This window comes from Oncorhynchus masou, chromosome 8 (assembly GCF_036934945.1).
Source record: "Oncorhynchus masou masou isolate Uvic2021 chromosome 8, UVic_Omas_1.1, whole genome shotgun sequence".
Taxonomy (NCBI): Eukaryota; Metazoa; Chordata; class Actinopteri; order Salmoniformes; family Salmonidae; genus Oncorhynchus; species Oncorhynchus masou.
Window position 1 is genome coordinate 12489995 of NC_088219.1, and position 24739 is coordinate 12514733.

At 45.0% G+C, this 24739-nt stretch overlaps 1 pseudogene; it reads right to left on the reverse strand.

Annotated features, from left to right (window-relative positions):
- Window positions 1-1353: 1353 nt before the first annotated feature.
- LOC135543749 (platelet-derived growth factor receptor beta-like) lies at window positions 1354-21612 on the reverse strand (annotated as a pseudogene).
- Between the last annotated feature and the right edge of the window lie 3127 nt (window positions 21613-24739).

A 24739-nucleotide genomic window follows, 5' to 3' on the forward strand; every position in this document is an offset into this window, starting at 1 on the left:
TGCCTTGAGATGTTGCTTCAATATATCCACATAACTTTTCTGCCTCATGATGCCATCTATTTTGTGAAATGCACCAGTCTCTCCTGCAGCAAAGCACCCCCACAACATGATGCTGCCACCCCCGTGCTTCACGGTTGGGATGGTGTTCTGCGGCTTGCAAACCTCCCCCTTTTTCCTCCAAACATAACGATGGTCATAATGGCCAAACAGTTCTACTTTTGTTTCATCAGACCAGAGGAAAGTTCTCCAAAAAGTATGATCTTTGTTCCTATGTGCAGGTGCAAACCTTAGTCTGGCTTTTTTATGGCGGTTTTGGAGCAGTGGCTTCTTCCTTGCTGAGCTGCCTTTCAGGTTAGGTCGATATAGGACTCGTTTTACTGTGGATATAGATACTTTTGTACCTGTTTCCTCATGCATCTTCACAAGGTCCTTTGATGTTGTTCTTGGACTGATTTGCACTTTTCGCACCAAAGGACATACATCTCTGGGAGACAGAACGCATCTCCTTCCTGAGCGGTATGACGGCTCCGTGGTCTCATGATGTTTATACTTGCGTACTATTGTTTGTACGTGGTACCTTCAGGCGTTTGGAAACTGCTCCCAAGGATGAACCAGACTTGTGGAGGTCTACAATTTTTTTCTGAGGTCTTGGCTGACTTCTTTTGATTTTCCCATGATGTCAAGCAAAGAGGCACTGAGTTTGAAAGTCGGCCTCCAATTGACTCAAATTATGTCAATTAGCCTATTAGAAGCTTCTAAAGCCATGACATCATTTTCTGGAATTTTCCAAGCTGTTTAAAGTCAGTCAACTTAGTATATGTAAACGTCTGACCCAATGGGTAACGGGGTTCAGTGAATTATAGGTGAAATAATCTGTCTGTAAACATTATTGGAAAAAATACTTGTGTCATGCACAAAGTAGATGTCCTACCCGACTTGTCAAAACTCTAGTTTGATAACAAGTAATTTGTGGTGTGGTTGAAAAACGAGTTTTAATGACTCCAACCTAAGTGTATGTAAACTTCCGACTTCAACTGTACCTCTTCCTCTGTGCTGTCTACTAGCTCTTCTAGGAAGGTTTCTGGCTCAACTAGGGAGGCTGTAATCAGTATTATAATGGTCAGTCATGCTATTAATGGAAGGTAGAAAAAAAATGGTGGTTTTACTTTATTACGGCTTTATTACTCTCAGAGGAAAATCAATAAACGGTGTTATCGTAAGCCAGAGTGTCACTGACCAATTATTGATAACAATAAGCAAGAAACAAAAACCCAACATCCAAAAAGCTTTGAAGGAAAGCTGCCATGACATGAGGCAGTGCAGAATTGGGCAATCGTCAAATGCTGCCCCTGACTCACACAGACACAGTTCCTGTGGCAAACTGGCAGCCACAGGGTTTACAGATTAGACACACACTCTGCGGAGAGAACGTCCTACGTTACCTTGATGTACTCTGTGTGGCGGTGTTCAGCACCTCACCACCTCCTGCCTCTATGACTGCATGGATATCTGGGATGTTGATAATGGATTCAGTCTGGGAGGGGCCAGCTTCCTCCCAGGTCTCTCCTGTCTTCTGCCCTCCTAGATCCCCCGAGGAGACTGGTTCCCTGCTGGTCTAGGTTTGGTTTTGACTACAGCGTGGTCGCTCTTTGGGAAAGCTCTTATTCACCTGGGTGTATTTCTTGGACGGGTTTGGAAATTATATGTATCTACTAATTGTAGATATACATGAGAAATCAACATATTAAATCGCCATAGTGTTGAGGATGATCTATCATGGTTGTCTTTACCTTTCTGTAAGTCTTAGTCAGCAGGTTTCCCATCGAATAAGCTCGAGAGGAGAACTGTGGCCTCTTCTCCAATTTCTCATCAACACGTACACATGACATCATAGCTCATAGCTCACATCATCAAACTCAGAGTTAATGTCACCTCGTCCTATGTTTTACTTGCAACCACAAACATTCCTACAGACAAAGAGAGACGGATGAGGCCTCAGATCTTGTCTGTAGCATGAGTGGGTTTGGGCATCCTATAGCCTCTTTTCAATGCAGCGTAGAACTGTTGATTCATGGGAATGTCAGGATAGGGCGTTCGTCCTGAAGTTAGGCAAAAACAGAGCACATACCTAATATCAAGACATGTATTCATAAATGATCTCTAGTTGCAATAAATTAAAATACATCTGTAATATGCAGAGAATATTCTATTTACCTAGGGTAAAGAGGGTCGCCCCCAGGTGATAAGGGTAGGGTAACAACACATCCACCACGCTGATCCTCAACACAGGGGCCCCTCAGGGGTGCCTGCTCAGTCCCCTCCTGTACTCCCTGTTCACTCATGACTGCACGCCAGGTACAACTCCAACACCATCATTAAGTTTGCCAATGACACAACAGTGGTAGGCCTGTCAACGACAACGGCAAGACAGCCTGTAGGGAGGAGGTCCGAGACCTGGCCGTGTGGTGCCAGGACAACAACCTCTCCCTCAATGTGATCAAGACAAAGGAGATGATTGTGGACTACAGGAAAGAGGACAGAGCACGCCCCCATTCTCATCGACGGGGCTGTAGTGGAGCAGGTTGAGAACTTCAAGTTCTTTGGTGTCCACATCACCAACAAACTAACATGGTCCAAGCATACCAAGACAGTCGTGAAGAGGGCACATCAAAACCTATTCCCCTCAGGAGACTGCAAAGATTTGGCATGGGTCCTCAGATCCTCAAAAGGTTCTACAGCTGCACCATCGAGAGCATCCTGAATGGTTGCATCACTGCCTGGTATGGCAACTGCTCGGGCCTCCGACCGCAAGGCACTACAGAGAGTAGTGCATACGACCCAGTACATCACTGGGGCAAAGCTTCCTGCCATCTAGGACCTCTATACCAGGCGGTGTCAGAGGAAGGCCCTAAAAATGGTCAAAGACTGCAGCCACCCTAGTCATAGACTGTTCTCTCTGCTACCGCATGGGAAGCGGTACCAGAGTGCCAAGTCTAGGTCCAAGAGGCTTCTAAACAGTTTCTACCCCCAAGCTATAAGACTCCTGAAGATCTAATCAAATGGCTCCCCAGACTATTTGCATTCCCCCCTCCTTCACACATCTGCTACTCTATGTTGTTATCATCCATGCATAGTCACTTTAACAACTCTACCTATATGTACATATTACCTCAATTACCTCGACTAACCGGTGCCCCCACACATTGAGTCTGTATCGGTACCCCCCTGTATTTAGTCTTGCTATTGTTATTTTACTGCTGCTCTTTAATTACTTGTTACTTTTATTTCACTGTAAGGTCTAAACCTGTTGTATTTTGCGCATGTGACTAATAACATTTGATTTGATCTCCCAAAGCAGAATGCCAAAAGACCAAACATCACTCAAGGTTCTGTAGAGTGTCACGCCCTGGCCTTAGTATTTTGTGTTTTCTTTATTATTGTGGTCAGGCCAGGGTGTGACATGGGTGATTATGGGTTTGTCTTGTCTAGGGGTTTTGTAGATTAATGGCGTTGTGTTTAGTATAGTATTCTAGGTAAGTCTATGGTTGCCTAGAGTGGTTCTCAATCAAGAGGCAGGTGTTTATCGTTGTCTCTGATTGGGAACCATATTTAGGCAGCCATATTCTTTGAGTATTTCGTGGGTGATTGTTCCTGTCTCTGTGTTTGTTGCACCAGATAGGGCTGGTTTGATTTTTCACGTTTCTTGTTTTGTAAATTGTTTGTATTTTTCATCTTTCATTAAAGATGTATAAAGATAACCACGCTGCATTTTGGTCCTCCTCTCTTTCACCAGAAGGAAACCGTAACAGAGGTTCTGGAAGATACTCTCTGGAGCCATCCACTTCAGTGGCAGGAATGTGTACAATATCAGAGACATACATTAATATATGCCATTTAGCAGATGCTTTTATCCAAAGCGACGTACAGTCATGCGCGCTAATCCACAGAGCTGCAGCAGACATTAGGTTAACTATTGAGCTACAGAGGACATTAGGTAACCTATTGAGCTACAGACAGCATTAGGTAACTCATTGAGCTACAGAGGAAATTGGGTAACATATTGAGCTATAGAGGACATTAGGTAACCTATTGAGCTATAGAGGACATTAGGTAACCCAATTTAGGTCAAGACAGGTGTAATATAGAATTACAGATGTATTTGTGGCAAATGACCTTCTGTTTGTGGTACAGTGACGCAAATTGACATTATTTTGGTAGTCTGACCAAAGTATTGTACCGTCTACACCATAAAGACTCTGGGAAAGCTGTTTCACATCCTCTCCTGATCTACCGCCAAATAAAAAGCCAAGAAAAAAAACCTCAGTTGAAAAGAGTCCGCAGCCCAGATTTCCCATAACTCAAACATATTCTGGCAACAACAACAACTTCAATCCAGTGAGAAGTTTTAGTGTTTAAAAACCTTCAGAACATTTTCGACGCCAGCTTTTTTACCTAAAACATATTTTACATTCAGGATGTACAGCACCAACAAGACAAAAAAAAAATACTTTGTGAAAAGTATGTGACATTAACCCACTTCTGGAAGTTCCTTATAAAAACAGTGTTTCAGTTTCAATCACTTTCACCTTAAAACATGATGGCTGTTTGATGGTTTCTTCCCCTCCAGACTGGGTGGGACGACAACATAATATATACACTACAAGTCAAACGTTTGGACAGACATACTCATTCAAGGGTTTTTCTTAATTTTTACAAAGTGCCAAGGATGTGCAAAGCTATCAAAGGCAAAGGGTGGTTACCTTGAATAATATCAAATATATTTTGATTTGTTTAACACTTTTTTTGGTTACTCCATGATTCCATATGTGTTATTTCATAGTTTTGATGTCTTCGCTATTATTCTACAATGTAGAAAATTGTAATAAATAAAGAAAAACCCTGTAATGAGTAGGTGTGTCCAAACTTTTGACTGGTACTGTATTTTTTTAATCCAGTCGGATAAACACTCCAAACAGTCAATCCGACCCCTCGGAGGCATCCGCATGGTCCTAAAGCACACCGTTTCCTTGTTTTGTATCACATTCCCCAGTCAAAGTTGTGCCCCTGCTACACACACTATACTTCTTTAAATGGCCTGTACACAAATACACTACAATAAAAGCTAAACAAATGAAGTTAACCTACCTTGTAGGCTACGGTAGCTGGTCTGGCGGGATTTCGGCAGCCTCCGACACACGTCTACACTGTTGGCATAGGTTCAAATCCAGCCTACTTGTCACGCCCTGACCGTATAGAGCGTTTTATGTCTCTATTTTGGTTTGGTCAGGGTGTGATTTGGGTGGGCTGTCTATGTTCTATGTTCTATGATTTTCTATTTCCAGGTGGTTGGCCGGGTGTGGTTCTCAATCAGAGGCAGCTGTCTATCGTTGTCTCTGATTGAAAACCATACCTGGGTACCCTTTTCCCCCACCTGTTTTATGAGAAGTTAACTTTGTAGTAATTCAGGGCTCATAGCCCAAAGCTTCACTGTTTGTTTTTTTGTTCTTCGTTTTGTCTGCGTCATTTTTAAATAAAGTTCAAATGTACGCTTACCATGCTGCACCTTGGTCCAGTCCTTCAGCCAGCCGTGACACAACCTCTTTCCTCACTCTCATCCTCTCTATCTCTGTTCAATAAAGTAAAATACCTTATATATATAAAAGAACTCATTCTGCGTTTGGCTATGTAGTTGGAGTTGTTCATGATGTCATGGGCCAAGCCAAAGTCACAGATCTTAACCAGCTTTTCCTCACAGACGAGAGCGTGAGGACAGGGACAACAGTTCAGACAAGCTGTTATTGAAGTGTCTTGTGGGTTCACTAAGATTATTTCCACGCGGCATCAGTAATGAATGAATGTTTGATGTGACATGGCATGAAATGTCATTGCATGATCCGGTATTAATGAGATCGGATTGTGAATCAATCTGTTAAAGCGGATATAAGCCAGCTGTAATGAGTCATATGTTCTTGGATGACAGGAAGTCCATGCCCTTAGCCACCTGGTAGCTCAACCCCACGAGATCAGTGTATCTCAGAATAGGGGAGTCACTGATAACGCCATGTCTGCTCTCTCTTGGCCTGAGCAACATAACAGAGAACAAACCTTAATCACAAACTCTGAGACAGGCTGATGGTTTTGATCAAAGTACTGTTTAAAAGGCAATATCTGGTTACACAAGAGGTTGAAACATTAACAATCCTATTATGGAAACCGCTTGCATGTCAAACATCAAGGTGGAGTGAGAGGCTTCCCTATTTTGGTCTCTTCAGCAGCATTTCAACATCAGAGACAATGTCTACCCACCATCTGTCTGACAGGGAAGTTTAAATGTTTCAGGGTGAGGGTTTGTCTGTTTCCACTATATCAGGCTGAAGGTTAGTATGGATCACACTATAACAGGGTGAGGGTTCGTCTGTTTCCATTATATCAGGCTGAAGGTTAGTCTGTTTCCACTATAACAGGTTGAAGGTTAGTCTGTTTCCATTATAACAGGGTGAGGGTTAGTCTGTTTCCATTATAACAGGGTGAGGGTTCGTCTGTTTCCATTATAACAGGGTGAGGGTTCGTCTGTTTCCATTATAACAGGTTGAGGGTTAGTCTGTTTCCACTATAACAGGTTGAAGGTTAGTATGGATCACACTATAACAGGGTGAGGGTTAGTCTGTTTCCACTATAACAGGTTGAAGGTTAGTCTGTTTCCATTATAACAGGGTGAGGGTTAGTTTGTTTCCATTATAATAGGGTGAGGGTTAGTCTGTTTCCATTATAACAGGGTGAGGGTTCGTCTGTTTACATTATAACAGGTTGAGGGTTAGTATGGATCACACTATAACAGGGTGAGGGTTAGTATGGATCACACTATAACAGGGTGAGGGTTAGTATGGATCACACTATAACAGGGTGAGGGTTAGTATGGATCACACTATAACAGGGTGAGGGTTAGTATGGATCACACTATAACAGGTTGAGGGTTAGTATGGATCACACTATAACAGGGTGAGGGTTAGTATGGATCACACTATAACAGGGTGAGGGTTAGTCTGTTTCCACTATAACAGGTTGAAGGTTAGTATGGATCACACTATAACAGGGTGAGGGTTCATCTGTTTCCATTATATCAGGCTGAAGGTTAGTCTGTTTCCACTATAACAGGCTGAAGGTTAGTATGGATCACACTATAACAGGGTGAGGGTTCGTCTGTTTCCATTATATCAGGGTGAGGGTTTGTCTGTTTCCATTATAACAGGGTGAGGGTTTGTCTGTTTCCATTATAACAGGGTGAGGGTTAGTTTGTTTCCACTATATCAGGGTGAGGGTTAGTCTGTTTCCACTATATCAGGGTGAGGCTTAGTTTGTTTCCACTATATCAGGGTGAGGGTTAGTCTGTTTCCACTATATCAGGGTGAGGGTTAGTCTGTTTCCACTATATCAGGGTGAGGGTTAGTTTGTTTCCATAATACAGGGTGAGGGTTAGTATGGATCACACTATAACAGGTTGAGGGTTAGTATGGATCACACTATAACATGGTGAGGGTTAGTATGGATCACACTATAACAGGGTGAGGGTTAGTCTGTTTCCATTATAACAGGTTGAGGGTTTGTCTGTTTCCATTATAACAGGGTGAGGGTTAGTATGCATCACACTATAACAGGGTGAGGGTTCATCTGTTTCCATTATATCAGGCTGAAGGTTAGTCTGTTTCCACTATATCAGGGTGAGGGTTAGTTTGTTTCCATAATACAGGGTGAGGGTTAGTATGGATCACACTATAACAGGTTGAGGGTTAGTATGGATCACACTATAACAGGGTGAGGGTTAGTATGGATCACACTATAACAGGGTGAGGGTTAGTATGGATCACACTATAACAGGGTGAGGGTTAGTATGGATCACACTATAACAGGGTGAGGGTTAGTATGGATCACACTATAACAGGTTGAGGGTTAGTATGGATCACACTATAACATGGTGAGGGTACGTCTGTTTCCACTATATCAGGGTAAGGGTTAGTCTGTTTCCATTATAACAGGGTGAGGGTTCGTCTGTTTCCACTATAACAGGGTGAGGGTTCGTCTGTTTCCATTATAACAGGGTGAGGGTTAGTCTGTTTCCATTATAACAGGCTGAAGGTTAGTCTGTTTCCATTATAACAGGTTGAGGGTTAGTCTGTTTCCATTATAACAGGGTGAGGGTTAGTCTGTTTCCATTATAACAGGCTGAAGGTTAGTCTGTTTCCATTATAACAGGGTGAGGGTTAGTGTGGTTTCCACTATATCAGGGTGAGGGTTAGTCTGTTTCCATTATAACAGGTTGAGGGTTAGTCTGTTTCCACTATATCAGGGTGAGGGTTAGTCTGTTTCCATTATATCAGGTTGAGGGTTAGTCTGTTTCCACTATATCAGGGTGAGGGTACGTCTGTTTCCACTATATCAGGGTGAGGGTTAGTCTGTTTCCACTATAACAGGGTGAGGGTTAGTCTGTTTCCATTATAACAGGGTGAGGGTTAGTCTGTTTCCATTATAACAGGCTGAAGGTTAGTCTGTTTCCATTATAACAGGTTGAGGGTTAGTGTGGTTTCCACTATAAAAGGCTGAGGGTTAGTTTGGTTCAATCTATATAAGGCTGAGGGTAAGTGTGAGGACTGTTGGTAACATGGAAAAATGCAGAGTCAGGCGCAGAACACAGTTCTGAGTAATCATCCAAAATGTTCTCCAAAATAAGTGAGATTCCAACAGGGAACAAATTCAATAATCCCAAGCACGAACAACGAGAACCCGCATGACAAACAATAACGCACAAAACAGAGAGGGAAATCAAAGGGTTAAATAAGGAACATAATTGATGGAATAGAAACCAGGTGTGTATGATCAAGACAAAAAAAATGAAAATGAAACATTGATTGGTGGTGTCTAGAAAGCCGGTGACATCTACCATCGAACACAGGCCGAAGAAGGAGAGGGACCAACACCTGTCGAAGTCGTGACAGTACCCCCCCCCCCCTTGACGCGCGTCTCCAGCAGCGCGCCGACACCGGCCTCGGGGACGACCCGGAGGACGAGGCGCAGTAATGATGGATCCAGGATTTCCTCCAGCATCTCTCCTCTGGACCGTACCCCTCCCACTCCACGAGGTACTGAAGGCCTCTCGCCCGACCTCTGAGTCCATGATGGCTCGCACAGTATACGCCAGGGCTCCCTCTGGTCCGCTTCAGACTGCTGGAGCGGACCAGCCACTACCGGCCCGAGGAGAGACATATGGAATGAGGGGTTAATACAGTAATCAGGGGGAATTTGTAACCGGGTCTGACCTGAAACCTGCCCCTTCTCCTGCCCTGCCGGAAGCTGGGTTCGCGGTTTGTGGGGCCATTTAAAGTCCTGAGGAGATTGAATGAGGTTTGTTATAGGTTACAACTTCCTGCGGTGTCGGTCGGCACTCGTCTTCTGCCGCCTGATGGCCCGTTGTAAACGCACATGACCAGCGTCCCATGTCGCCTCCGAGTGCCGAAACCATTCATCCACCGCAGGAGCCTCGATCTGGCTCTGATGCCAAGGTTCCAGGACTGGGTGATAACCTAGCACACACTGGAAAGGGGATAGGTTAGTGGAAGAGTGGCGAAGGGAGTTTTGGGCCATCTCCACCCAGGGGATGAAAACCAACCACTCCCCTGGCCGGTCCTGGCAATAGGACCGCAGAAACCTACCCACATCCTGGTTTACTCTCTCCACCTGCCCGTTACTCTCAGGGTGAAAACCTGAGGTGAGGCTAACCAAGACCCCCAGGCGTTCCATAAACGCCCTCCAGACTTTAGACGTGAATTGGGTGACCAGTACTTCCCAGCAAGACAGCGCACTGTCCGACCGATGCCAGGATGACCCGAGGAGGGTGACGTGTGGGCCCAACAGATCAAACAATCGCGGACATCAAACGGAACGTACAGACACCCAACTGGACACTGTGGGGGAGTGGGCTCTGCACGTGACGCCCGCTCGATGTCCGCATCCACCTGCCATACCACTGGTGCCACCAGGCAAGAAGCTGGAATTATGTGAGTAGGCTCTGCGTACTGCTCCTTCGTGTCATACATCCTGGACAGTGCGTCTGCCTTAACATTCTGGGAACCTGGTCTGTAGGAGTGAAAACAAAGCTGGTGAAAAAACATGGCCCACCTCGCCTGGTGGGGGTTCAGTCTCCTAGCTGCCCAAATGTACTCCAGATTGCGGTGGTCAGTCCAAATGAGGAACGGGTGTTTAGCCCCCTCAAGCCAATGTCTCCACGCTTTCAGAGCCCTGACAACAGCCAACAGCTCCCCCGCATCATATTTTCGCTCTGCTGGGCTGAGCCTCTTCGAGAAGAAAGCGCAGTGGTGGAGCTTTAGGGACGTACCCGAGCGCTGAGACATTACAGCCCCTATCCCAGCCTCGGACACATCCACCACAACTATGAACACTAAGGAGGGATCAGGATGAGCCAGCACGGGAGCCGAGGTAAACAGAGCCTTCAGTTGACAAAAAGCCCTGTCCGCCTCCGCTGACCACTGCAGTCACGCCAGTCCCCCCTTCAGCAATGAGGTAATGGGAGCCGCAACCTGACCAAAACCCCAGATAAATCTCAGGTAGTAGTTGGCAAACCCTAAGAACCGCTGCACCTCCTTTACTGTGGTTGGAGTCGGCCAATTACACAAGGCTAAAATAAGGTCATTCTCCATCTCTACTCCTGACGTGGAAAAGCGGTACCGTAGGAAGGAGACGGACTGTTGGAAGAACAGACATTTCTCAGCCTTGACATACAGGTCATGTTCCAACAGTCGACCAAGCACCTTGTGCACCAGAGACACATGCTCGGCGCGTGTAGCAGAGAATATTAGAATGTCATCTATATACCCCACTACACCCTGCCTGTGCAGGTCCCTGAAAATCTCATCTACAAAGCATTGGAAAACTGATGGAGCATTCATCAACCCGTACGGCATGACTAGATATTCATAGTGCCCAGATGTAGTGCTAAATGCCGTCTTCCACTCATCCCCTCCCGTGATACGCACCAGGTTTTAAGCGCTCCTGAGGTCCAATTTTGTGAAGAAGCGTGCCCGTGCAATGACTCTGTCATACTGGCTATGAGAGGTAGTGGGTAACTGTATTTTATCGTGATCTGATTCAAACCCCGATAGTCAATACACGGGTGCAAACCTCCATCCTTCACAAAAAAGAAACTCGAGGAGACCGGTGAAATGGAAGGCCGAATGTATCCCTGTCCCAGAGATTCGGTGACATATGTTTCCATAGCCACCGTCTCCTCCTGTGACAGAGGATACACGTGACTCCTGGGAAGTAAAGCATCTACCAGAAGATTTATCGCACAATCCCCCGGGTGATGGGGTGGTAATTGAGTCGCCCTCTTTTTACAGAAGGCGGGTGCCAAATCGGCATATTCGGGGGGAATGTGCATGGTGGATACCTGGATTGGACTCCCCACCATAGTGGCACCTAAGGAAACACCTACACACCTCCCTGAACACTGACGAGACCATCCCTTGAGAGCCCTCTGTTGTCACGAAATAATAGGATCATGAGAGGCCAACCAGTGAAGGCCCAACACAACAGGAAACGCAGGAGAGTTGATCAGAAAGAGACTAATTCTCTCCTCATGATTCTCCTGCGTTATCATACGGAGTGGAGCTGTGACCTCCCTGATTAGTCCTGACCCCAATGGACGACTATCTAAGGCATGTAGAGGGAAGGGGACAATCAACAGGAACAATAGGAATCCCTAAACTAAGTGCAAATGTACGGTCAATAAAGTTCCCAGCTGCACCTGAATCTACTATCACATTATGCTGGGAATGTGGGGAGAACTCAGGAAAGGCTACCCACAACCACATGTGTGCAACGGGGAGCTCTGGGTGAGGTGTGTGCCTACTCACCTGAGATGATCCACCGGTGCTCTGCCTGCCACCTCGATTACCTGGGAAACCTCCCCAGCACCGACCAGCAGTGTGTCCTCTGCGGCCACAGTTGGTGCAGGGAAAGGTCCACCCTCCGGTCCCCCTCATAGCAGTACCTCCCAGCTCCATCGGGGTAGGATCAGAGGTGCTGGGGGATGGAACTGACGGACCCCGATCTGGACGTCCGTGGGATGCCAACAGGTTATCCAGCCGGATGGATAGGTCCACCAGCTGGTCCAGATTAACGGCGGTGTCCCTGCAGGCTAACTCCCTACAAACGTCCTTGCGTAAACTACACCTGTAGCGGTTGATCAGGGCCCGCTCATTCCATCCTGCGCCGGCGGCCAGAGTTCTAAAATCCAGAGCGAACTCTTGAGCGCTCTTCATCCCCTGTCTTAAATGGAACAAACGTTCCCCCGCTGCTCTCCCCTCAGGAGGATGATCGAAAACTGCCTGGAAGCGGCGGGTGAAATCTTTGTAATTGTCCAACTTTGGGCCTTCTTCTCCCCAGATGGCGTTGGCCCAGACCAATGCTTTTCCAGTCAGACAAGAGATGAGGGCGCTCACTCTCTCGCGTCCCGAGGGAGCTGCCTGAACAGCTCCCAGGTAGAGCTCCAGCTGGAGTAGGAACCCATGGCACCCGGCAGCCATGCCATCATATGCTCCCGGGAGCGAGAGTTGAATCCCACTGGATTCTGATGAAGGAAGTGTGGATCTCTGGATTGGTTGTTGTGGGAGCTGGGAAGGTGCTGATGGGTGAACCGGAAAACCACCTCTCTCCAATTGGTCCATGGTTTGCAGCACGCGATCCGTGGCTGTACCGAGACTCTGTAACATGGTCGCGTGCTGCTGAACAGGCTCCTCATCTCTTCCACCATTGGGAGAGGAGGGCTGGCTGTACCTGCTGACTCCATTTGTTGGTGCGTTATTCTGTGAGCAGGTTGGTAACATGGAAAAATGCAGAGTCAAGCGCAGGACACAGTTCTGAGTAATCATCCAAAATTGACTCCAAAATAAGTACGATTCCAACAAGGAACAAATACAATAATCCCAAGCACGAACAACGAGAACCCACATGACAAACAATAACACACAAACAGAGGGGGAAATCAGAGGGTTAAATAAGGAACATAATTAATGGAATAGAAACCAGGTGTGCATGATCAAGACAAAACAAAACGAAAATGAAACATAGATCGATGGTGTCTTGAAAGTCGACCGCCGAACACTGCCCAAACGAGGAGAGGGACCAACTTCGGCAGAAGTCGTGACAGTAAGTATTGTTTCCACTATAACAGGCTGAGGGTTAGTCTGGTTTGCACTATATCAGGCTGATGCTTAGTTTGGCTCACTCTATATCAGGCTACGGGTTGGTATTGTTTCCACTATATCAGGCTGATCGTTAGTATTGTTTCAACTATATCAGGCTGCGGGTAGATATGGTTTCCACTATATCAGGCTGCGGGTAGATATGGTTTCCACTATATCAGGCTGCGGGTAGATATGGTTTCCACTATATCAGGCTGCGGGTAGATATGGTTTCCACTATATCAGGCTGCGGGTAGATATGGTTTCCACTATATCAGGCTGCGGGTAGATATGGTTTCCACTATATCAGGCTGAGGGTTAGTATGGTTTCCACTATATCAGGCTGCGGGTAGATATGGTTTCCACTATAACAGGCTGAGGGTTAGTGTTGTTTCCACTATAACAGGCTGAGGGTTAGTATGGTTTCCACTATATCAGGCTGCGGGTAGATATGGTTTCCACTATATCAGGCTGAGGGTTAGTATGGTTTCCACTATATCAGGCTGCGGGTAGATATGGTTTCCACTATATCAGGCTGAGGGTTAGTGTTGTTTCCACTATATCAGGCTGAGGGTTAGTATGGTTTCCACTATATCAGGCTGAGGGTTAGTGTTGTTTCCACTATATCAGGCTGAGGGTTAGTATGGTTTCCACTATATCAGGCTGCGGGTAGATATGGTTTCCATTATATCAGGCTGAGGGTTAGTGTTGTTTCCACTATATCAGGCTGAGGGTTAGTGTTGTTTCCACTATAACAGGCTGAGGGTTAGTATGGTTTCCACTATATCAGGCTGAGGGTTAGTATGGTTTCCACTATATCAGGCTGAGGGTTAGTATGGTTTCCACTATATCAGGCTGAGGGTTAGTGTTGTTTCCACTATAGCAGGCTGAGGGTTAGTGTTGTTTCCACTATAGCAGGCTGAGGGTTAGTGTTGTTTCCACTATAACAGGCTGAGGGTTAGTGTTGTTTCCACTATAACAGGCTGAGGGTTAGTGTTGTTTCCACTATAACAGGCTGAGGGTTAGTGTTGTTTCCACTATAACAGGCTGAGGGTTAGTGTTGTTTCCACTATAACAGGCTGAGGGTTAGTGTTGTTTCCACTATAACAGGCTGAGGGTTAGTGTTGTTTCCACTATAACAGGCTGAGGGTTAGTATGGTTTCCACTATAACAGGCTGAGGGTTAGTGTTGTTTCCACTATAACAGGCTGAGGGTTAGTGTTGTTTCCACTATAACAGGCTGAGGGTTAGTGTTGTTTCCACTATAACAGGCTGAGGGTTAGTGTTGTTTCCACTATAACAGGCTGAGGGTTAGTGTTGTTTCCACTACATCAGGCTGAGGGTTAGTATGGTTTCCACTATAACAGGCTGAGGGTTAGTGTTGTTTCCACTATAACAGGCTGAGGGTTAGTGTTGTTTCCACTATAACAGGCTGAGGGTTAGTATGGTTTCCACTATAACAGGCTGAGGGTTAGTGTTGTTTCCACTATAACAGGCTGAGGGTTAGTGTTGTTTCCACTATAACAGGCTGAGGGTTAGTGTTGTTTCCACTATAACAGGCTGAGGGTTAGTGTGGTTTCCACTATAACAGGCTGAGGGTTAGTATGGTTTCCACTATAACAGGCTGAGGGTTAGTGTTGTTTCCACTATAACAGGGTGAGGGTTAGTGTGGTTTCCACTATAACAGGCTGAGGGTTAGTGTTGTTTCCACTATATCAGGGTGAGGGTTAGTGTGGTTTCCACTATAACAGGCTGAGGGTTAGTGTTGTTTCCACTATAACAGGCTGAGGGTTAGTGTTGTTTCCACTATATCAGGGTGAGGGTTAGTATGGTTTCCACTATAACAGGCTGAGGGTTAGTGTTGTTTCCACTATATCAGGCTGAGGGTTAGTGTGGTTTCCACTATTTCAGGCTGAGGGTTGGTATTGTTTCCACTATCTCTACCTTGTCCTTGGTTGCTGTCCTGACGGTAGGTTGTCTCATAGGCCGACAGCTCAATGCCTGCATACTTGACGTTATCGCTCAGCTCTTGCACGGGGACATAATTTAAAGAATCATCCTTAGTCATGTCCATGTAACCCCCATTTCTCTCTCTGCAAAACACGAAGGGGCACAACAGTAAGTGCCAGTATGTCTTTGATTGTGAAGTGCTGCACATATCAGCATCCCTGCATTTTTAAAAAATCTGTGTAGTACTGCAAGAAGGTGTGCCTTTTGCGGTGAAGGTAGTCAACCAAGTCGCCGTAGCAACAGTACTCAGTTATTAGGTATATAGGACAGATGATAATACACACACTTTGACTGACGTGGTGATTATGTTAAGGCCAAGATTCAAACCTGAACTGTGGAAGATCTGCATTGATTGACATTTAAATAACATTTCCATTTGAGCCAACATATGCAGCGCTTATCATGAATATGGTCTCCAACAACACAAAAACATTGCCTGTAAAAGGTGCACAGACGAATAAAGGGAATTGGATGGAATCTAACCCGAAGTCGTTAAAGTAGTTGTATGCTTCCCAGTTCCCACCTCATTTGGTACAGGTCCCAAGTAGCTTGACAATGTTTACATGGGGCCCAAGGGGACTCATTATTTTCAGCTCAGATATCAGAGGCTGAGTCTCACTTCTTCTTGCTGTGGTTGTCCATCAAATGCAATAGGAGAACACACAGCATTGCAATATTATTCCGTGGTAGAGAAAGAGGACATAGGTCTGTGGTTTGCGTGTACATTTTAGGATTTCGTTTTGTTTTGAAGTTGTTGGTGACGCATAAAGCACTTACACTTGAGCATCTTCACAGCCACTTTAATGGTGGACTGGGTGTGACCAAATCTGTATGCAGTGGCCTCCACGACCCTCCTGAACGTGTGACCAAGTGTGACCGAAAATGAGGTGCACTGTTAGCTTAGCCAACGCCAAATCTATCAATAAAGTATGATTTATACAGTATATAGGCTACGCTATTCACATAATTATGCTAAAACATATTCACTGACTTACTAAGTTGTAATATTCCCTCACTCAGGACCATGCTATCTCGGGACTCCTCCCACTCACAGTCATAGGGCGGATGCATAGGGTCGATGTAGGTGCACTCATGGCTGTCTGAGCTTACTGAAGGCAGAGAACAAAAGCCTGTCAGAGTTTTATAAATTATATATATATATATATATATATGAGTTACTTAACTGTTCCCGACGGGAGATATGTCTTGGACAATTAAAGAGTGCTGTTGATTCCACGTAAATACATAGAATCAGATTGATTCAACGTACCTAGAATAACTAGGCCATCCTACACCCACACATATGTTTGTTATGACATCAAGGCTGTGACTTAGGTGGCAGTTCATTTCCACATGAAGGCTCTTTAGACCTGCTAGCCAGGCTCCAGTCCGTTATTGTCATCATCCCTAATGTTACAGTGTCATCTTCAACAGTAGCATCACTATCAACACAAATGTGATGGGTCCTTGAAAAGCACTATATACGGTAGGGCCCATATGTTAGTATTAGGAGATGGAGATAGGTTTCTGTGTGCGTGTCACCTTTCTCCAGAGGGCAATGAGGAAGATGACAGTGATGACTACGAGGACTAACACTGCAGCCAGCACAGCCACCTGGGAGAACAGAGCTGCAGACACACACACAGAGATAGGAGCTCATACAACAGGTGGTCCTCTGTAGCTCAGTTGGTAGAACATGGCTCTTGCAATACCAGGGTAGTGGGTCTTGATTCTCAGCACCACCGATATGTAAAATATGTATTTGGATAAAAGCATCTGCTAAATGGCATGTTATGTACTCTTTTAGTCACAGAGTATTTTCATCAGTTAATCAAAAATGATTTTACATCAGTTGTTGGTTGTTACTGTAAATACTTATTTTCATTGTGTCATATAGTCCTCGACTTCAATCCATGCTGAGTCAGTGCTTACAGTTGGAGACGAGTTTGATGTCCCAGGCCCTGTGACCTCTGTCGTTGTGGGCTTCACAGCGTACTGACATAACACTGTTCATGGCCTGAAAGGTCAACAGGCTGCGGACCTGGTAGGCTCCTGAGGTCTCAATGTATCTCACGCTCATCTGGATGCTGCCGTTGTCTGGGTCAGCCAGAAGAGTGCTTCCATGCTGTGGTCTTACGACTGCATCTTGGTGATGAGGTCATGATTGTGGATTCTCTTGGTGATGATAGAAAAATATCAGAGTTGGGGTCAATTCCATTTAAATTCCAGTCAATTCAGAAAGCAGACCAAATTCCAATTCCCCTTCCAAGTTTTCTTCATTGAAAATCATTGAAGAGAATTGGAATTCTACTTCTTGAATCAACTGGAACTGAAATGTAATTGACCCCAACCCTGGAAAATATTCTTGTTCAGTTTATGAGACTTTCTATCTCAGTGAAATATTGGGTGACTGAAAAAACAACTATAGACTATTGAGTGTCTAAAATAAGCAACAGGTCTAACAATTATGACTAATATTTACGAATGTGGCCCTAGCGCTGCACTACCCTCTACAGTTTGAGAGGAGAAAGTCGCAACACAACTGAAGAGGCTGAATATGCTTCATTGTGTTGGTCAGTATTTATTTCCAGGGTTTTTCCCTCTTACGTTCCCATGGTTTCACAGCTGTACTAGTGAACAGTGGGTGTGGGGGCCCCATCTGTGACACAGAGCACACCGTGGCCCTGGTCCATGTGCTGGTTAGACAGATCTTCTATCTTCGGGGGAGCTGCAGGGAAAGGAAATATCCCATGAGAATGTGAAAAGTAAGTATGGAAACATAAGTAGGCCATTGTTTTATCACTAGAAAGAAACTATTCACCATTCTTTATATTCCAATGTGATAACTCAATAAAGGAAAATGTACGACTGAATAGTGACCCCGTCTGTATGCTCCAGAGCGGATAATTATATCTCAGCTGTGTATTTATGTATCTTACCCTTGACCTGCAGGTCAAAGGTGATCTCTTTGACGTCATCTCCATCGGTCACCAGGAGGGTGTAGAGACCCATCTGTCCATCCTGACCCTTACCAAGATAAGAGTACTGAGGTAACTGGAAGTCAAAGGTCAAAAGGAAAAGAACACAATCAATATCAATACAACTTTATTGTCCATGTTAGTGAACAACAGAAATGTGTCTGCTTCTAGGTATTTATCATGGGGCTTATGCATTGATTGTCATCATAATCAAATATTTTATTCTGTTGCGATGTCAATGACATGTATGATGGGTACCTGGTCTTATGCACGTGTTTGGTGTCAAAGATACCGTGTCCCCAGCGAGGGTGGTGTTGTCTCTGGTCCATAACACCTGAGGTTTGGGATATGCTTCGATCTGCACTTGCGAGTTCAATGCTCTCATTCCTTCGTCGCTGAAACATTGGTGCTGACGGAAGGTTCCAAATTCACTAAGCATTGTTCTGTAACATGGCATTGGAATAGAAGAATATTGCCTTATAGGTGAAAGGCAAGAACCTGAATCAGTTCGTGACTTTCCAAAGCGGAAGCACACAAAGCCCATTTAGCCCCCATTGCAATGTGCTTAGTATTTCCACTTTTTCAGTTGATGAATTAAAAAGTGTTACTAGGCCAATGTGAGTTTGGAAAAGCTTTGAGGGCGTTTGCTCACCCAGAACAGTGACAGTGAGATTAATCATGGCTGACTGTCCTGACAAAGTGTCCTGCCCCCAGCAGGTGTACTGACCCGAGTCCTCCAAAGTAGCTCTGGAGATGTTCAAGAAGGAGGGGATTCTGAGCTCCCGGTTCCCTGGTAGAAAGTCTGTCAATGCCTCAAATATCTTCAGATGGAAACACAATATAACAGAAGTAACAACAGCCTTTAACAACAGCATGATTGTCCCAAAAAAGGAGTTGATTATGCTTGGTAATATGTGTCACATATGATCAGGGGCACAACGTTGGTTTTAGAATTAGTTTGTTATCCAGTCGGATTAACACTCTTAACAGCCGACCGCTTGGAGGCGTCCATTCCAATGATAAAATTGCGGGGGACAAAAATGCAATTTCAGAATGTGAGGGGGGGGAGTCCACAGTGAAAGTTGCGCCTCTGCATATAATCCTTCACCCATAAGTTCACTCATCTCTTTACGAGGAAACTCCCATGTGAAGTAAACTATCTCTGCTTTTCTACAGTACAATTAAGCATCAAGGCCTTGCCTTGTTTCAGCACCGTCTTTAAGAGAGTCATAAAGGTGTTCATGGACTTCTGGACTGTTAAGAATAAAGCGCAAAGACAGAGGACATCATAACAGGCCCAACGTTCATGCGGGCTGGTCTTCAAAAGCATTTTACAGCTAGCTTTTTAAAGACCATTTTAAGACATCTGTTGAGACACTCTTCCTTTTGGTTGAAGTTTTACTTTGTGGGTTGTGTTGACACAGAGCCTTACCCACAATGCTGTAGACGTAATACACCTGGGACGCCTTCTCCTCTCCGTTCATGGCACCTCGGCAGATGTAGGAGCTGTCTTTCAGGATGGCGGTGATCCCTTTACTGGGATGATATGTTCCTTCCACATGGGCCCGGCTGCCCAGCTCATACAGGGTCACGTTAACGCCGGGGTCAAACACCACGCAGGAAATGGTACCTTCCTCTCCCTCCTTCATCATTACTCCTGGCCCCAGGGGAGCAAACCATTCGTCCAGGTCTGAGGGGGAGGACAGAGATTAGGTACATGTCCACCACATGTTAGACTTTGAAGAAGGGAAGTCAATTCTGAAACCAGCACTGATTTGTATTAACTTTGAAATGTCACAGTTTGTCCCTCCATAGTCCTCCTATAATAGAAGAGATTGATGGCCTAGGATGGTATAGGATGGTATAGGATGGTCTAGGATGGTATAGGATGGCCTAGTATGGTCTAGTATGGTATAGGATGGTCTATGATGGCCTAGGATGGTCTAGGATGGCCTAGGATGGCCTAGGATGGCCTAGTATGGTCTAGTATGGTCTATGATGGCCTAGGATGGTCTATGATGGCCTAGTATGGTCTAGTAGGGTCTAGTAGGGTCTAGTAGGGTCTAGTATGGTCTAGTAGGGTCTAGTAGGGTCTAGGAGGGTCTAGTAGGGTCTAGTAGGGTCTAGTATGGCCTAGTAGGGTCTAGTATGGTCTAGGATGGTCTAGGATGGCCTAGGATGGTCTAGGATGGCCTAGTAGGGTCTATTATGATCTAGGATGGTCTAGTAGGGTCTAGTAGGGTCTAGGATGGCCTAGGATGGTCTAGTAGGGTCTAGTAGGGTCTAGTAGGGTCTAGTAGGGTCTAGGATGGTCTAGTATGATCTAGGATGGTCTAGGATGGTCTAGTAGGGTCTAGTAGGGCCTAGGATGGTCTAGTAGGGTCTAGTAGGGTCTAGTAGGGTCTAGTAGGGTCTAGGATGGTCTAGGATGGCCTAGGATGGTCTAGAAATGGTCTAGGATGGTCTAGAAATGGTCTAGGATGGTCTAGGATGGTCTAGAAATGGTCTAGGATGGTCTAGCAGTCTGAGCCGCTGCAACCAGAACAGACCACCTTGCTCCAACCAGAACAGACCACTGTGAAGGAGGAGTTGGTGCTCAGTGTGACCTCCTTTTCACTTGAGCTGAAGCTCCAGACTGAGACTCTCTGTACAAAACTGCAGGAGCACTTGGAAATAATGAGAATAACAACACAGACACAGTCTTGATCGTTTACAATGTAACTGTTTACCACACTTGAAACATTGAAACTCAGGGCAGTCTTTGACTATGTGCCCAGGCTGGATACACAGTCGACAAACCCTGACCTGCTTATCATGTATTACTCTAAAATACTCTCCTCCCTCCAGTGTCTCAAATTTTGTCGAATATGGCAATGATTATACTGTTTCAGTGAATTTTACCTTACAAAATCTTGTCCAGTCCACTATCTCCATACCTGGCCAAACTATCCTCCTTATTTCTGAGACAGCAGTTACACCCCAGCTACTCAGCTTATCCAGTATAACTCTGTCTTTGACGTATACGGGAAGATTCATGAAAGATACGACTAGCTCGTTTGCAATCATATCTCTCGCCATGAACCTTGTGTCTTTTATCATTAAACCATCCATTAAACGATCCTTTCCTTTTCCATTTCGCATTGTAATTTCGTACTTGCTTTCTCCTTTCATTCTACATCCCACCACCTCCCCACACACCTCTTTAATCGGACGTAGTATCTCCATCTTTGTAACTTTATCTTCTCCCATCAACTCCACTGCCACCGTAAATTCTTTGCCATTTTTCAGTCCTCCTTCATCTCCATGTTTCTTCCGTTGAGCATTTTCTTTGTCCTTGTCCATTCCGTTAGTCATTGCCATGTTGTCCGTCATAGTAAACAAAAATTAGACCCAAAAACTCTCCCCCAAGCAGTAAAACTGCAAAGGGGGAAAAAAACAAACCAAACTTAAACTTGTTCAAATGCAAACAAACACTCACGACTTAATCACCAACACCTGTCTCACTTTCTAAACAGGAAGTGCTCACTCAGGCCGGTATCTCTTCTTCCCGCTCAGCCCAGTCAAAACTGTTCGCTGCTCTGGCCCCCCAATGGTGGAACAAACTCCCTCACGACGCCAGGACAGCGGAGTCAATCACCACCTTCCGGAGACACCTGAAACCCCACCTCTTCAAGGAATAACCAGGATAGGATAAGTAATCCTTCTCACCCCCCCCTCCCCCTTAATGATTTAGATGCACTATTGTAAAGTGGCTGTTCCACTGGATGTCAGAAGGTGAATTCACCAATTTGTAAGTCGCTCTGGATAAGAGCGTCTGCTAAATGACTTAAATGTAATGTAAATGTAACTACAGTATAAAAACACAAAGATGGCCACCAAAGATAGAGCCTTTGCCAAGCCCACCTCTTTACAAATGTGAAAGAGTCATGTTAAATAAAATACAAAAATGTGATGGAATCATGTTAAATAAAATACAAAAATGTGATGGAATCATGTTAAATAAAATACAAAAATGTGATGGAATGATGTTAAATCAAATACAAACGTGATGGAGTCAGTAAAATTGTGTAGAGAGAGGACTTTGAAGTTGAGTGCACGTGCTCAGCGTCATATCCAGAGGTTGTCTTTGGGAAATAGACGTATGAGTGCTGCCAGCATTGCTGCAGAGGTTGAAGGGGTGGGGGGTCAGCCTGTCTGTGCTCAGACCATACGCCGTACACTGCATCAAATTGGTCTGCATGGCTGTCGTCCCAGAAGGAAGCCTCTTCAAAAGATGATGCACAAGAAAGCCCGCAAACAGTTTGCTGAAGACAAGCAGACTAAGGACATGGATTACTGGAACCATGTCTTGTGGTCTGATGAGATAAACTTATTTGGTTCAGATGGTGTCAAGCGTGTGTGGCGGCAACCAGGTGAGGAGTACAAAGACAAGTGTGTCTTGCCTACAGTCAAGCATGGTGGTGAGAGTGTCATGGTCTGGGGCTGCATTGCTAAAGAAGCTGAGGGTAAAGATGATGGACTGGCCAAGCATGTCTCCAGACCTAAACCCTATTGAGCATCTGTGGGGCATCCTCAAACGGAAGGTGGAGGAGTGCAAGTTCTCTAACATCCACCAGCTCCGTGATGTTGTCATGGAGGAGTGAAAGAGGACTCCAGTGGCAACCTGTGAAGCTCTGGTGAACTCCATGCCCAGGAGGGTTAAGGCAGTCCTGGAAAATGGTGGCCACACAAAATATTGACACTTTGGGCCCAATTTGGACATTTTCACTTAGGGGTGTACTCATTTTTGTTGCCAGCGGTTTAGACATTAATGGCTGTGTGTTGAGTTATTTTGAGGGGACAGCAAATTTATACTGTTATACAAGCTGCACACTCACTACTTTACATTGTAGCAACGTGTCATTTCTTCAGTGTTGTCACATTAAAAGATATACTCAAATATTTACAAAAATATGAGGGTTGTACTCACTTTGTGATATACTGTACATATCTACCTCAATGACCTCATACCCCTGCACATGGAGTCTGTACTGGTACCCCGTGTATATAGACAAGTTATCCTTACTCATTGTGTATTTATTTTTATTTTTTTTCTCTCTGGATTGTTGGAAAGGACCCGTAAGTAAGCGTTTCACTGTTAGTCTACACCTGTTCTTTATGAAGCATGTGACAAATAACATTTGATTTGATTTTGATTGTAACTGTAGAGGCCTTGCAGTGGTCTGGTAACAATAAGGCGTAACGACGGCTTGGAAACAGGGCCAGGAATGAGTGGGTTCACAGGGAGTGTCTGTGAAATGGAAGCTCACAGAGAAGTAACAGCTGGACGTTCCCATACTGCTTCTAAGAATTCACTCCCACAAACAACAAGTCTTACCTCTTGCTTCATCAAAATGTTTTTGAAGGTATGTATGGGTTGTCTCAGGCCAATGCGGCTGCAGAACAAAAGAGCAGCAGGACACTGCTCTGCTGTCTGTCTGGTACCATGAATTCCTCTCTGCTACAAGACCATCCAGACAGAGAAGTTCATGTCCTTCCCAGCTACAGTATGTCTTCAAAGTGAGTACAGATGGGGCATCGGTGGAGTGTCACAGGAAGGCGGTGCAGACAGAATCTCACTGAGATGTGACTGGCGCATGAAACTGCCTTGGGAGTCTCTCTCTCTCTGCCCCCCCCCCCCCAAAATAAATCTGATAATATTAATAGAACAAAAGAATCTAGTGCCATATGATGAAGGCTGTTTCCATGACCACACACACACTACCAAGGGAGGAAGCCACATAGAGGGAGATGTTGAAGAGACCCAAAGAGAGAGAGAAGGGGGGGGGGTTTCACAGATAGCCAGGCAGCCAATGAGATCAACATACCCCCTGTTGGGATAGGAAGCTCTTTTCTAATCAAGCATCATCTCAGGACTCATTCTCTTAGAGGAATTCAAACAAATATAGATTATTTGCCAGAAACCATAATCTAACTTTGCAAAAGTTTTGCAAGTGTAAAAGCATCAATAGCTTGTTAGCCTATTGGCTCAGGTCCTATACTGTTAGTTGCTAACTGCCTAGAGGTGCTGGCTGGGAGTCAACATTTCTAATAAAACAAAAGAATCTGGCACCTTATGACATCATAGATCAAATAAAAGCTGTTTCCATGAAAACACACACACGACCTCCCTCACCAGGGTGGTACCACTGAGTACGTGTGTAGGATCTTAATTTGATCACTCTTTTGTTCCTGATAAATTTCCTGCACCACAGGAAATGAAGATGAACTTCTTGATTTACATAAATTCACTGAAAACCCACACTACCATACGGTTCTACTAACAGTATTGCACTTTGTATGTAGCCTACTTTTAGCCAGCTAATAGTCTAACCACAGATTAAGCAACATTATGGACTAAATGTAAAAAATCCTGTTGCTACATGATTATTTTGTTGTGACAATATAGGTCAAATTAAGATCCTACATCTGTAAACGAGAGATACTTTATCTATGGAAA